Here is a 15,584-nt window from a genome sequence, read left to right on the forward strand (position 1 = left end):
GAGGCGCAAGCATAGTTTGCTGGGTGTGCTGGGACAAGCTTGTAATCCCAGGGTTCAAGAGGCCCAAGGAAGAGGGCTGGAAGATTGAGGCCAGCCTGGGCCACATAGGGAGACCCTGTCCTGCGGAGGGGGCCGGAACAAATGAACAACACCAAGCCCAGGTTTCTGTTCTTGGTTCTAGAGAAAGCCAGTTCCTGGGGTGCTGGCCAGTTTTAGTTGCTTTTGTAGGCTGGTTCCATGGGTACTGGTGTGTTGTTGATTTTACAGGGATCCTTCCCAACGGTTACCTAGGGCCACTGGGGAGAAAACGCTGGGGGAGGGGGTGAAGCAGATGCTTGTGTTATTTGGTCCTAAAGCAAGAACAGTTAGCAGATTTCTGTCCACACATCGCCGCTAATTAATTGATATTGACTGTTTAGAACATTCATTTGAGAACAATGAGGGGGGAGAGATGCTATATTTGATGATGTTCAAGTTATAAGTGGAAACAGAGGCTACAAAGCCTCCTATTTGCTGTTCCCCAAAGAAGACTTTTGACTGGTTTAAACAGAAGACCTAAGTATCCCTTTGTTCTTCTTTAAAACAGGGTCTTGCTGAGTTTGACAGGCTACACTCCAGGGACCCTCCTACCTCTGTTTCCAGGGTAGCCATGACTACCAGCTCATATCATGGCATCCTACCAAGAATTTGGGTTTCTAACTGTGTATGTGTCTGTGTGACTATGCACCATTTGTGTGCAAGTACCTGAAAAGAACTACAGAAAGCACTGGATCCCCAGCAGCTGGAATTGCAGGCCAGCATAAGCTGCCAGTGTGGGTGCTGGGAACAGAACCTGCATCCTCAGGAAGAGCACAGCACTCTTAACCATGTTCCAAGCACCAAGAACGTTTACAAACAGCGAAGTTATCACAGTGTGAGTTGACAACATTAATGATGACCCAGGTTCTTTCTTTCAGATCAGCTCTCCTTAGTGTACTGGCTGGTTTTCATTCCCATAGGAGTTCAAACTAGTGGCAGGAGCTCTAAATAGCACATCTTGACATAATAATCTAAGGGCCAGAAGTAACTGTTCCCTCTTCCCGAACCTTTTTTACATAGAGAAGAAAATTCTGAGTCCTTCAGCAGACTTCCCTGTCTCATTGGCTGGATTGGTATCATCCACACACTCCTAAACCAATCACAGGAAATGGGATGAAGAGTACCATACTGCTTAGAGCAGACAAGATTCATGTCTCCACAGGGCCAGAGAGGAGCTGGCCTCCCTTGAAGCTAGTGGCTTCTGACTGTCTGAACATGTGGGAGTCTGTTGGAGTCCAGGTTCTTGGGGGGAGGAGAGAGGAATGAGGAAGTATTAGATAGAAAGATAGAAGGAAACAATAAGAAAGACAGAGACACAGGATAGCTTCGGGAGGGCCCTGGGTCAACACCCAGTCATCTCAAGATTTATTCCAAAGGGCTTTTTATATAATGCCAAGGGAGAGGCAAAAGACCTCCCCCTTTCAAGCTCAAAGCACAACGTACAGCCAAGTGTAGACCCTTCAAAATACCTGGTAACCACGCCCGTGGCCAAATCATCCTACAGAGTTAGTTCCAGGAGAGTCAGAGCTATACAGAGAAGCCTTGTCCCAAAATAAATAAATAAATAAATAAAAATAAAAAATTAAAATAAAAACTGCTACTCACTCATTTTTCTTTCTTTTTTGTTTCATGATGAGACTTTGATGAGAGCAAGCACAAGATGCTGTATGTCTCAGGGACGATGGGAGCATAGGGGGCTAGGATGCAGATGAATTGAGCAGGGCATAGTATGAGTTCTTTTGTCTTCTCTCTTTGCAACTTTTTCTAAGTATATGTGATGTAAATATGTGTGTACGCTTACTTACTAGGTGTGAGCTTGAGTGAATGCAGGTGCATGTGCGTGAATAAATGTGTGTGCACATGCATGCACACACATGGAAACTGAAGTTGACAACAGGTGTCTTCCTCAATTGCCCTTTATTTATTGAGGCAGAGACTCTTGTTTGAACCAAGGGCTCACCAATTCTGGCGAATCTATCTACCCAGTTTGTCCCCAGATCCCCTGTTTAGACTTCATACTGAAAGAATAGGCAGCTGCCATCTCCTCCTGACTGAGCTTTTAAGTTTGCACAGTATTGTGGTTTGAAAGAAAATGGCACTGTTAGGAGGTGTGGCTTTGTCGGAGGAAGTGTGTCACTGTGAGGGTGGGCTTTGAAGTCTCTCTTGCTCAAGATACTGCCAGTGTTTCAGACCATTTCCTGTTTCCTACAAGATGTAAGACTCTCAGCTATTTCTCCAGCACCACATCTGCCTGCATGCCACCATGTCCTATCATGATGATAATGGGCTGAACCTATGAACTGTAAGCCACCCCAGTTAAATGCTTTCCTTTATAAGAGTTGCTGTGGTTATGGTGCCTCTTCACAGCAATAGAAACCCTAACTAAGCCATACGGTGAGTGCTTTATCCACTGATCTCTCAAATTGTCATCCCTTTGTGAGGGAGACAAGGTCTCAGGTAGCCCAAGTGAGCTTTGTGTTTCTGATCATCTTGCTTCTACCTCCCAAGTGCTGGGATTACAAGTATGCGCCGTCATGGCCTGGCTTCTTTATTTTTCAACCATTTCAGGTGATTGAAGCCACAGCCTCGTGTGTACTAGGCAGGTGCTATACCACCGAATTAGATCCTTAGTCCTCCCTCGTTGAGATTCCTAAGGACAATATCTATAAACCTGGCTCGGTCCAGTGTCAGAACTATTCTCACTGTGTGCAGCTAAGCAATCTGTGGGTCACACCAAGGCAATGTAGTCCTGGGAGTGTGCCTTTTCTTGATGTTGGTGTCCAACAAATGGAGTCACCATGATTACTTGTATTCAAACATTAGCTGGTTATGTCCGCCATAAGAAATCACCACAGACTGAGAAGCTTAACCAAAATGTATTCTCTTGCAGTTCTGGAGAGTTGAAGTAGGAGATCAAGGTATGAGGCCATCGGTTTCTTCTAGGGCCTTCTCTTTTTAGTTGTCTGTGGCCACCTTGTTCAGATGGTTTCACATAGTCTTCCCTCAGTGTATTTCTGGGTCCTAATATCTTAGAGGACACTGGTCTGTATCGGGCAAGGACCCCCCAAAGGACCTCATTGTAGTTTTACTTAAAGATCATATCTCTAAACATAATTACATTCTGGGGTCCTGAGGGTTTAGGGGATGAACCTACGAATTCAGAAAGAACATACTTTCAGCCCATCTTACTATCCAAGTGCTACTGATTTCACTCTCCTTGTGGATGGTCACATTGTTTTCATATGTGTATAGAATGTGATTCAACATGCCTCTGGTCACATAAAGGATAACATGGGCTCTGTGCATATATTTACACTTGTAATGAGCTGTTCATATACAGAGGGAGGTCAAGAAAGAGCAATCCAGGACCCTTGGACCCTGTACTCATAACCCCAGAGGCAGACACCCCCCCCCCAGGGCAGACTGGGGTTTCACAGACCCCAGTCTGTGAAGTCTGTGTCAAGCTGTTCTTACAGCCATGGCTGTTTGTCTCCTTCTGCCTCTCTCCTCTTTAGAATTCCACAGGAAACCATGCTTTCATAATAGAACTCTTTTCTTTGTGCCAGACATCAGGGATGCGTTCTACAGCCTCTGAGCAAAACAACCCTGTAGACCTCCCGCATCACCCTGGTCCGGAAAAGCTTCCTCCAAGACAGTGGCCTGGTTGAGCCCTGTGTGGGAGCCCGTTTTCAGGTTCCTCGTGGCTTTACCCAGCAGCTCAACATGATTAGAACCACCGGCCTGAGTGCAGATGTCTGAGATGGTCTGCACTTGGCTGTGCTGGGGGAGGAGATCTTTTCCTCCACCCCTTGGCATCTCTATAAATACCCTGGGGCCCGATGGAAAAGGTTCCAGGCCCTCTCGAGGCTATCCTTTATTTTCTATCTATTTATCTCTGCAATATTCTTCGTAATAAATCCTTCTATCTAATATTTCCTGCTGCTCACACTCAAGAAAACTCTGGGGAACTGGGGGGTTGGTGGGTAAACGCCCCACAGCCCTGGTGGCTACAAGAAGAGCTAGGGAAGGTAAGGGTCCCGGAGCATGGGTCAGACCATGTTACCAGGCCCGAGTACGATTCCTTTGTTAGGTGGGCACAACAGAGGCAGCATCTCCTCCTGTAATTTAAAGTCCAGACACCAGGTGGAGAAGTGAACCCCACAAAGGAAACAAGCTCCACAAGAAAGCCAGGCTCCTGCCACCACAGGGACCCCTGGGGTCAGAAAGGAGGAAGCAAAGGAGGTAGGGTAGTCTGGGGTTCCAAGTCCAAGGCTCCAAGCATCCCTGCAACCCCCTGCCTCCAGCGTCTGTCTGCACCCACGCGGCTCCAGAGCCAAGGCGAAGGCAGAAGAGGCACCTGTGTCCACAGAGTCATCACTCACGTCCACTCAGGTGCATCCTCTCCTCTCAGGTCGCGCTTTGGACAGAAGTGCCCTTTGGACAAAGGTTTCCAAGAACAACCCATCAGCAAATTCAGGCTCGGGTAGGGCTGTAGGAAAAGCTAGGGTGCTGGCAGGGGAAGCTTGGAGATCAAAGCTACCCTGGCTCCTCCTTTAGTTCTTCAAAGCTGCGGCCATGCACGGCCCCGACTGCAGGTTGTCGGATGTCCCCCCTCAGGAGCCTTGCGGTGCTGTCCACCCCTCTTGAAACCTGCCGCATTTTCCAACTTCTGAAAGCTTAGGCTTTTGTGAACCTCCCTGCTCTGCCCACACCGATGGCTCTGAACCTCAGAGATGGAGGCAGGGAGTCTCAATGGGCTGGTTTTGGTTGGTTGGTTGTGGGTGGGGTTTGGCGGTGGGAGGTAGAGAGTGTGGGGGGGGAGTGGGAGGACTTGGGGGTGGGGGGGTGGAGGGGAGCTCCCAGAGGAAAGAAAACTACAAAGACAAAATTAATTACAAAAGTAGCCGTTTAAAGTGTGAAAAGAAATCCCCATAATTTACAAATTCTAAAAAGCTGATAAATATAACAAGCCATAGCAAAATCCAGAAAAATAATAATAGTTTTATTAACTTCCTGACATGCCCCTATAATTACTTTCCATAATTTTTGGCTGTACATTGCATGACTTCATGTAGCAATAACTTTGTTATCCGTGTTGGGTAGACAAAATAGAAAGATGAAAGTTCAAGTTTGCTTTCTACTAGTCTTGTTCTGTTCTTTGACACCACATCTTGCCATGTAGCTCAGGCTGACTTGGAACTTGCAATCTTTCTGTCTCAGCCTCCTGTGGGGCACTGTGCCTGGGCAGGTTCTGTAAGAGCCAAAGTGACCTTTTAAGTTTTAATGGCTTTTTCTAAAAGATCCATGAAACAAAAATACCTCTGATCTGCAAGCCCCTTGCCCAAAGACAGACAGTTCCTGAAATGCTGGAGGCTGTTGTTTACGGAAGATGACAAGTCACATGTTTTCACTCCCTAAACAAGTTTGTTTGACCCATCTACACCGGATGTGCTTGATCACATGTGGGCGGGAGATTCACAGGCAGGAAATGCGTCAGGATATGTGCTTGCCCTTGATTGGACCCGATGGGAAATACTTGAAGCTGCTGCAAACTGAGTCCATTTCCTGGGAACCTGGGGTGTGCACCTGGCCAGAGCCCATGCACCTGGTCAGTATTTAATTAAAGCTTGCTTTAAATTTGGCTTTAAATTGTGGTAGTGGTCTTAACAATTTCTACTAATCTTGAATGTTCTCCTGTTTCTCCCCAACTTCTCACATACTTTCCAGGGTCAACACACAGGCCACATTCACGTTTGTCACCGGGCTCTAACACTGTACCTTTGAGTCAGGACACAGGTAAATGAGACAGCCTTGTACTCCTGGAAGCCGCTCCCCCAGTGGGCCATTGAGGAAAAACTTTCCAACCACCAAAGCGACTTTGAGCAATACCAACATACGCTCCTGAACCCAAACTGAATATATCCCCAACTTATTCCTGAGGGCTTGTCCCCAAACCGTCCAGGCCCCACCTAACAATGGGACAAGTCTGAAGGCGCAAAGGCAGAGTCGGACCAAGCAGCAGTTTTAACCGATTAAGGAAACAATTTATTATTACTTGTGATTTCCCCAGTTGCACAAAATAGTCAAAAGCCTGTGACCGTGTGAACAGCTAGGCCCCTGGAAAGCCCCTCAGAAGGGGCCTTTGAAAATGGGGGAGTGAAAGGCTGCAGCTTCATTTGCTTCCGGGTAAACATTCCTTTGAATCTGAAAGGCAGGCAGGCAGGCAGATGTGAGTCTGAATCCTGACCTTGCTACTTAGCAGCTATGTGGAGAGGAAGTGAAAATTAGCGCTTTTGAACATTCATTTCTGCAACTCTGTGTTAGAAATGATGACAGTTTGTATTTTCTTTGGAGCCTGCGAGGATTGAGAAAATGTACAGAAAAAGCCTAGCAAAGTGCCTGGTACACACCCACCCAGCAAAGGGCAGCCTATAATTGTCTATCCTCCTGTCTCAGACTCCCAAGTGCCGTCTTAAAGCAGATTTGAACCCATGCTGACAGTTGAGTAGAGGAAGAAAGGAATGTCTAACTTATATGGGGTCCTTACCAACTGCAGCCATCCTGGAGTTCAGCACAAGGCATGATGGACCTGCCCCTCCTCCTGCTAACCAAGGCTTTGCCATTCATTCTACGGGTTCAAAGGTGATCGAGATACAGCGTTTGACCAATGCTCCAGGTCTTCGCCAGTCACCGTGGCATGAGTCTCACCTGAAGAAAATGTCCCAAGGAAAGGAACAAAGATCACTTGCTCACAATAGGCAAAGTTAGCAAGGTAGTAGTGGAAGAGATGAATAATTTACAGAGAGGAACAGAATCCAAGGCAGTGTTACCTGATCTCGTCGTATGGGAAGGTAACACGGAGAGCCATTGGTGATATCCTTGGAGCCCACGTGATCAGAACCTACAGGGCGCTTAGGTAAAAGAAGGACAGTGTCACCAAGAGATAGGATCTCGGTCTCTAGATTAAAACTGATTCAATCCAGTTCAAATCAAAGTTCAATTCAGTTCCCCGACTAACAAGAAGGTTTTGTGCTTGTCCTCTCAGTACTTGAAAATGGCTAAAGCAGAAGCAATGACAAATTTGAGGCTAGCCTGAGCTAAATTGAGAGACTCATCTAAAGAAACAAATCATACCTCCCCACCCTAACCCAACCCCCCCTCCATAAGAGTATGTATTTCCTTGTTTGAAAAGTTTGACTAATAAAATTCAAGTGCACACCACACACTCTTTTTATGGTACGTAGTTAAAAGTGTACAAGACGCTTGTGTGCGTATGTGTTACTGTGTATACACATGTGGGGGTGTACCTGCATGTGTGTGAGTGTGTGGGTGTGTGGAAGCTAGATGTCAATATCGCACACCGGGTGTCTTCCTCCATCTCTTTTCCACCTTATTATTTGAAAACAGGGTCTCTCACTAAATCCGAAGCCTGTCAGCTGGATCCTCCTGTCTCTGCACCCCCACCCAGAACTGGGATTACTGCACCCAGCTTTTTAGGTGGATGTTGGGGATCCAAACACAGAGCCCCATGCTTGCATATCAAGCTCTTTACCTACCAAATCATCTACTCAAGCTCCATAAAACATGACTCTTTATATGAATAGAACACATTCTCTTAAACATGTCTTTTTTTTTTTTTTTTTTTTTTTTTGGTTTTTTGTTGTTGTTTTTTCGAGACAGGGTTTCTCTGTGTAGTTTTGGTGCCTGTCCTGGATCTCGCTCTGTAGACTAGGCTGGCCTTGAAATCACAGAGATTCGTCTGGCTCTGCCTCCCAAATCATGTCTTCTAATGCTTAGAAATTCCTAATTTTAGGACAAGAGTATAGCTCAGAGGTGCACCTGCCCAGTACGTTTCAATACCCAGAAACATGCACACATACACATCAACATTCTGAATATAGGTATACTCTAAGTTACCAACCTTACCATTTAGGTTAGTGCTACAAAGATCATAAGTCTTTGTCTACTTCAAGGTCATGAAGACACCCTCTTCACCTAGCAATTTTGCTGAGTTTTTTATGTCAATTTTCCATCTGTATTCTGCTAGAATTTATTTTGTGCCTCTTTGGTATTCATCAGCAAGTCAAAAGACCACATTCCTGCAGTAAAAGGGTGATCCTCAGAGTTACAGAGACCTTGGCAATTCAAATCAACAACCAAGGATTTTTATCCAGAAAAGATAAAGAACTCCTACGAGTCAATAAAAGTAATCCAAGTTGAGCATATTGAACCAAAATTCTAAATGCACCAGTTTCGGATTGAATTAGGAATTGAAATCGAAATGTAACCCACAAGCTCATGTTTTGAACGTTTAGTCCCCAGCTGGTGCCTGCTATTTGGGGCGGTGGTGGGAGCTTTGGGAGAAGGGGTCTAGATGAAGGAAGTGAGTCACTGAGAGGCATGCTTTGGAAGGTTGCAAGTGGTCTCCAGTCCTGTCCTCTTATTCTGTTTCCTGTTGGCCATGAGGTAAAGACCCTTCTCCATCATAGGCTCCATACTGTTCTTCCTCACCCCAAGCTCAGAATCAAGGACTATGAAATTTCTGTAAGTATGGGCTAGAATAAGTCCTTTATCAGTAAGTTATTTGGAGCACAGCTACACTACACGGAAATAACCAGTACAATTCCAAATTTTCATTTTGGGGGTGTTGACATGATATCATAAGTGGAAAATTTCACATTGTATAACTTCGTTTAGTGCACAAAATTATTTAAAATACTCTGTAAGTGTAGAAGTTAGGCATAATAGGGCACAATTGTAATTCCAGCCAGTGCATTTCAAGAGGCCAAAGCAGGAGGATCACAAGTTCAAGGTCAGCCTGAGCTACCAGGGAGAATTTTGTCAGCTTGGCTATGTAATGAAAGTTCATCTTGAATAAAGATGAAATGAGAGTGGAGGTGTAGCTCAGTGGGACAGCTTGTTTAGATACACAAAGCCCTTGGTTCTGTCCACAGCACCAAAAAGAGAAAAGAAGAAACAAAAAAGGTTGTATATAAAATCATCTTCAGACCATGCAGTGGTGGCGCATGCCTTTAATCCCAGCATTCGGGAGACAGAGGCAGGCAGATCTCTGAGTCCCGAGTTCGAGGTTAGTTTGATCTACAGAGCAAGTTCCAGGACACAGAGAAATCCTGTCTTGAAAAACAAAACAAAAGAAAATCATCTTTGGGTTGTGTGTATAAGAGATATGTGTACAGCCAAGCACTAGGCCAAGCTCTGGGAGTCCAGATGACGAGAGGGAGGAGGAATTATGTGAGCAAGAGTCAAGATCATGACAGGAAAACCCACAGAGACAGCTGATGTGAGCTACGTGGGAGCTCACAAAATCTGAACCGACAGCTAGGGAGCCTGCATGGGACTGCCTAGATCCTCTGCAGGTGGGTGACAGTTGTGTAGCTTGGTCCCTTTGTGGGGCTCTAGCAATAGGATCAAGATCTGTCCCTGGTGCATGAGCTGGCTTTTTGGAACCTATTCCCTATGGTGGGATGCCTCGCCCAGCCTTGATGCAGGAGAAGGAACTTGGTCCTGCCTCAACGTGATCTGACATGCTGTGTTGACTCCCATGGGAAGCCTGTTCCTTTCTGAATAGAGGAGGAGTGGAATGGGAGGGGGGGTAGACTACAGGTGAGGGGGGGACGGGAAGAGAGGAGGAAGGAGAAACTGTGGTTGGTTTGTAAAATAAAAGAAAAAAAATTAACTTAAAAAAAAAGAATACCCTAAAGAGAGAGGGGGTGTGTGACTGAAATGAATTTTATAGCTACACTTAGACATTACTCCCAAGGAATCTTATTACATATATGCGGACATTCCAAAACTCAAAGGAAAATCAGGAACACTTCTTACTTGAAGCATTTCAGATAAGGGTTACGGCACCTCTATAACCAAATAGAAAAGGAACTTAGGTGAATAAAACTCGACATAGAGGCCAAAGAAAATGGCTTTAAAAAAAAAAAAAAAAAAAAAAAAAAAAGACAGGCCTCTAGCCTCTGCCTCCCAAGTGGTAGGCTTAGGATATGCACCCTCATGCCAAGCTTGGACTCGAAGCTCCGTATTTCTGAGCATGTTGGTTGTATCTAATGGAATGATGGAGTATGCTGTTTCTGCTCACAAATGCCAGTTGTGCAGCTCAACATCTGAGCTCTGGGGCAGCTGTCAATCTGAGCAGTGATATCACTCGGTTCACAATTCATTCGACTTACATAAGGGGGGCCGGAGCCAGACATGGATGGGTAGATACTTAACAGCCTACTGTCTGGGGATTCTTTGGTATAACTCCTGCCAGGTTTGACTTCAGACCTGCAGTGTGAAGCCTCTCCACATGGAGATGAGAAGAAGCATGCTTACAGAGTATTTCTACGGGGAGCAGATAGATATAATGGAGAGATGCAACCTCAAGACTAAGTAACAGTAAATGTAGTGAAAATAACCCGGAAGTGATAAGTTCTGAGAGTTCACCACCTCCACTTTTGAACATTTAATTCACGTAGTTGTAACTCCCCGTAATTTAACTTTTGACAACTGGCGGTGATTAAACAGCATTGCAAATATCTGGAAATTGTAGCAGTTTGCTCTGGAGCCAGTACTCCAGCAGCCCGGGGGCGCTAACCCCAGGGGTTCGTTTGCAGGCTTCAGTTCCCTGCTCCCACTACCGTCAGAGGGGAAGAGAGAAGAGCTAGGAAGCCCAGCGGCGTCCACGGTGTGACAGTCACTGTGGCCTGCAGTTCAGTTATTGTTTCGCTTCCCCTCACATTCACCTCAGAGGAAAGAGATTCACCCACATTCCACTGTGTCTGCACTCGTCACCATTGCATCATTGTGAGGCGCCTCGGACCATGCCTTACACACAGCAGACACAGATGTAGTGGGTGGCTATTCCAGCTTTGACCTGCAAGTACTACCCCCAGTGAGGCTTCCAGTAACTGTCATGCCTACCTATGACCTGCCCCTGAGCCAGGGCCAAGATGGGAGCCTTTAAGACCCGAGATCTGGATGTGCCAGCTCTCTTGGTTCCTGGTGATCCAGGATGCTGGATGGTAGACCAAGCAGAGTTCTCCAGAGAACCCTGCTGGACTGCACCTCACCTCTCCTGGATCCTGTAACCTATCTCTTTACTTGCTGTAAGTTACTCCAAAATAAATCTCCCTTTTAACCACATGGAGTTGCCTTAATAATTCCCCCAATACACAGGATTAGTATCTGTTGCTTGAATAGATGAATGAAACTTGGCTCCTCGGTACACATTCAAGGCCATCTAGGCTCTGACCCCTGCCTCCTCCTTCTGCCTCCTTTCCCTCCACGCCCAAGTCCACAGACACCAACTAGACACAGCTTGCTACCAGGCGACAATCCTGCTGTCCTTTGTACCTACAAGGCCCTTCCACCATGCTTCCTTCTCAGGTCAGGTTTCCTTAGAAACAGGCTAAGAGTGAGATTTTTAACACAGGCAGTTTGTTGATAAGTGCTCTTGGGAATAGCTGCCTAAGAACAGAGAAGGACATGGCAGAGAGAAATCTCTAGGGTGTTGCAATGGGAAGCTCTGTGGGGGAGAGAGAGTTTTGGAATTGTCCCAAGGGAGGCAAGAGGCGGAGCCTTTCTTTGCACCCCCATTCGTACTTCATGTTTGGATGAGAGTTTGAAAGTGGGGGATGACTTTGGGGGAAGCAGCTGCTGTCCTAGAGGGACTCAACTGGGAGACCTTAGATTTAACACTCCAGACTACTAGGGATCGAGTGCCTCTGCCGCAGACTTATCTGGACTGCCTACCTTGACGTCCCCTCTGTCTGCTCTGTGGCTGACTTACTATGGCATCCAAAACAGGGGTCACCGGATTAAAAATTGCATGAGGACCATCTCCTCTGCCTGACACCACCTCACCTTTGCTCCCTGACACACTTAATCCAGCACCTAGCTGCACCATTAGAGGAGGAACATGAAGAGTTTGACTCTATGTACCACTAAAATTTCAGAGCTAGACATGGCGGCTCACACATAATTCCAGCACTTGGAAGGCTGGGGCAGATGGACTATCTAATATTGAAGGCTATCCTGAGCACACATAGTAAATACTAGGCCAGCCTGGACTAGAGAGTGAGAACCCTGTCTAAACAAAGAAACACACAAATCCTTCAAAGACTTCCAATGAGAACATACAGAAATAGATATATATTTTTAGCCTTCACTTTGGTAGATTACTCTACCCCTTAATGCTGGGGATTGAATCTGGGGCAGCTAGGCAAGCACTCATATATTATTGCCAAGCAACATCCCCCATCCTTAATTTTTGAGACAAGATCCAATGTAGCCAAAACTGGCCTTTAGAGTCCTCCTGCTCTAGCTTCCTCAGTGTTGGGATTACAGACATATGCTACCACCCATATACCACAATAACCTCATGTGTTCAGTTGGAGACTTACTTTAATAGGTACAAGCAAGAGAGTTTCCACACACCCCCAACAGAAACCAACTTCTCATTGACAGCCTTGTGAGAGCCTTGACTTCTGCTACTGTTCAGACACTCATGAAGCTCCTCCTCTTGTGGGCTGTCTGTTTAAAATGGTGCAAGGCCTGAACAACCACAAATCTACATGTTCTGAGGTACCATTTCCCCTATTCCGTTCTCCATGTATGTGATTTTCTTCTCCTGGGGCCCTGCAGCTGCTGGAGAAAAAAAAAAAAAAATACGTTCAACAAGAAGATGTCCTGCCTGTTGCATTGTTACTGAAATGATGAGCTTCCAATCAGCAGCCAGTGTTAATGGAGACAGGCGAGCTGGCCTCAAGTCTGCAACAAGGCAAGAGATTCTTAGGGACAAAGGAGTAGGCTGATGTGACATACAGGGAAAGGTGACCAGAGGTAAAGCAAAGGACTAGTAGTCTACACATGTGTGCTGTGCAGCTCTCCATAGCGAACGGCATTACATGCTCTGAGCATGTAGTTTGGGCCCTCTAATATCAAGAGGTCACCCATCAGACACTCGTCAGGGAACATGAAGGATCTGTGGTTTCATTTGGCCTAAGCTCCTTTCTAGTTCCTGAAAAAATAACTTAAGCAACATTGACCATGGTGACCCACAAGGCAGAGGTAGAATCTGCAGCAACACTGGCAGGGGAACACAGCTCAGCTCTGAGACCTCCAAACCTGCAACCAGAGCAAGCGAAGGGACAGGATGGGAGGGACTCCATGGTAAGGCACTTGCTCAGCATGAGCAAGGCCATGGGTTCGATTCCCAGTGCTGCAAACACAGGTTCCAATTGTAAAGCAGTGAAAACAAGTGAAGTTGGGGAAACTTACAAACTGCAGCCTTACAAACTGCAGGCTGTCGGTCCCCAGAGAAAACAGAGAAGCAGCAGGAGGTGGGGACATGAGAATTCTCAAGGATGAGAGACCAAATAATCTCCCTTTCGTCCCCTGGGCCACGCATAATGTGAAATCCCTGTTGAGCTTGTGTGTGTGTGTGTGTGTGTGTGTGTGTGTGTCTGTGTCTGTGTCTGTGTCTGTGTCTGTGTGTCTGTGTGTGTGCAAGTGTGCGTGCATGTGTGCCTGTGTGTATATACATCTCTATGTGTGTATGTGCATGTGTGTGTGTATGTGCAAACATGCGTGCATGTCTCTGTGTGTACACATCTGTGTGTGTGTGTGTGTGTGTGTGTGTGTGTGTGTGTGTGTGACTGGGAATTGCTGAGTCCCCAAGCATGCTGGGAAAGTGCTTTACCACTGAGCTCCATCCCCCCAGCCCTCCTGCTGAGACTCTAATTTGTGTGGCAGCCAGGTTTTGTCTTCTCATTTTCCAGTGTGAAATCTGTGTTCAGGGCAGCTGGGTAACGACATCCAGCTGAGCCGTAGCAGGGCTAGACCCAGACTGCGGATGGATGGCGATGCTCCAAAGTTGTTTATTCATTTACTGAAAATGTAAATATCAAGCCCTGCATGGTAGCAAAAGCCTGCTGAGGCAGGAGGATTGACAGTTAGTTCCAGGCCAGCCTGGCCTGCCTAGCAAGCACCTGTCTCAAAAACAAAACAAACAGGAAAAGTCAGATGTAGAGACCAAAAGGAAATAAAACAGATTTGGACCCTCTCCTCAAGAAGTCTACATGATAATGGAGGAAAACAGATGATAAACACAAAGGTAAAAGTAAGATAATATAAGATGTTACTCAAAGCACAAAACAAGGAGAGCTTGGTGGGTGACCGCAGACATGAAAGGCTTGGAAATGTCTCAATGCTCAGTCTGCACAGCGGTTTGCTTTGGGTTGTCCCTCTTCCCACAAAGAGACAACTATGAAATTGGATGCTGGACTGCATCCAAATGGTGTGACAACCGTCCCAAAGAAACACTTCACGTCTTCGGATGTGCCGCAGCGGACACCCCAAAGGACACAATTACAACACATTTATTTAAAGATCTTTGCTGGCTTGACTGTTATTATTTTTTAAAGATTGTGTTGCCCAGGCTAGTTTCAAACTCAAGGGGTCAAGTGATCCTGCTTTGGTCTCCTGAGTAGCTGGGGCTACAGCTGTGCAGCACATCTGTCTATTTGACTTTACATTTCACTTGATGCTAGCATTGGGCAATAGTTCATTCTCTTAAACAGGAGAAGGATCCCATTAGCCCAAGTAAAAAGAGGTTGGGTTTTTTTGGTGGCTGGAGTTTCTGTGTGCTTGCTTGCTTTTTCGGCTCTTTGAGATGGTGCCTCACCATGCAGCTCAGGCTAGTTAGCCTGGAACTGACTATACAGCACACGACTATGTTACCAACTCTTAAGTCTTCCCTCCAAGAGTTAGGGTTATGGGTGCACACAGCCACACCTAGCTAAGAGTTTAGTTTTATAGGTGAAAAAGCTTGAAGAAAACAGGAAGAAACTCTCGAAAGAATGAGTCAGCTGTGTGTGGTGCATGCCTGTTTTCTATAGAGAATAAAGCAGAGGGAACTCCACTCTGGTTGCTATAGAACGTGACCTGTTTAGAGGCCCTTATACCTCTTACCCCTTACCTCTGAAAAAGGCAGATAAACTGCTGAGTTTCCTCTTGTTTGGTTGGTTGGGTACTTGGTTTTTTGTTTGTTTTGTTTTTCCGAGACAGGGTTGCTTTCTTTCTGTAGCCCCGGCTGTCCTGGAACTCACTCTGTAGACCAGGCTGCCTTCAAAATCAGCGCTCTGCCTGCCTCTGAGTCCTGAGTGCCGAGGTTAAAGGCGTGCGCCCACCACTGCCAGCACTGCTTCTGCTTGTTGAATAAGCAGAACTTCCGTGTGGTAAACATAAGGAACTTCTGTCTGGGTAATTCCATTTGTACTTGTAGCTTAGCCTAGGGGGGCCCATTGCTCTGCCTCCCCCCAAAAATGGCAGCTGTAAGTTTCTGTCAGATGATGTTCAGTGGCCTCCACTGAAGCGTGTGGATTTGGACTACAGCTCCAATTCCAAAATCACAAGAAGCAACCCCTTGCTGAGCCATAGCCACTGTGCAAGGCACAGTGTCCCTCAAGAGTCTCTGTGCAAATTTCTCACGACTG

The 15,584-nt window shown here is 46.3% G+C and overlaps 1 long non-coding RNA gene across 2 annotated transcripts; it reads right to left on the reverse strand.

Moving 5' to 3' along the window:
- Positions 1-5,064: 5,064 nt before the first annotated feature.
- Positions 5,065-15,166, reverse strand: LOC119088759. Of its 2 annotated transcripts, none has more exons than XR_005092478.1 (4): positions 15,068-15,166; positions 6,909-6,989; positions 6,626-6,786; positions 5,065-5,329 (listed from the first exon to the last, which is right to left on the reverse strand). It is a non-coding gene; the product is annotated as an uncharacterized LOC119088759 (long non-coding RNA). The 2 variants fall into 2 exon arrangements; XR_005092479.1 differs by lacking the exon at positions 5,065-5,329 and adding an exon at positions 6,147-6,282.
- Positions 15,167-15,584: the final 418 nt, after the last annotated feature.

This window comes from Peromyscus leucopus, chromosome 11 (genome assembly GCF_004664715.2).
Source record: "Peromyscus leucopus breed LL Stock chromosome 11, UCI_PerLeu_2.1, whole genome shotgun sequence".
NCBI lineage: Eukaryota > Metazoa > Chordata > Mammalia > Rodentia > Cricetidae > Peromyscus > Peromyscus leucopus.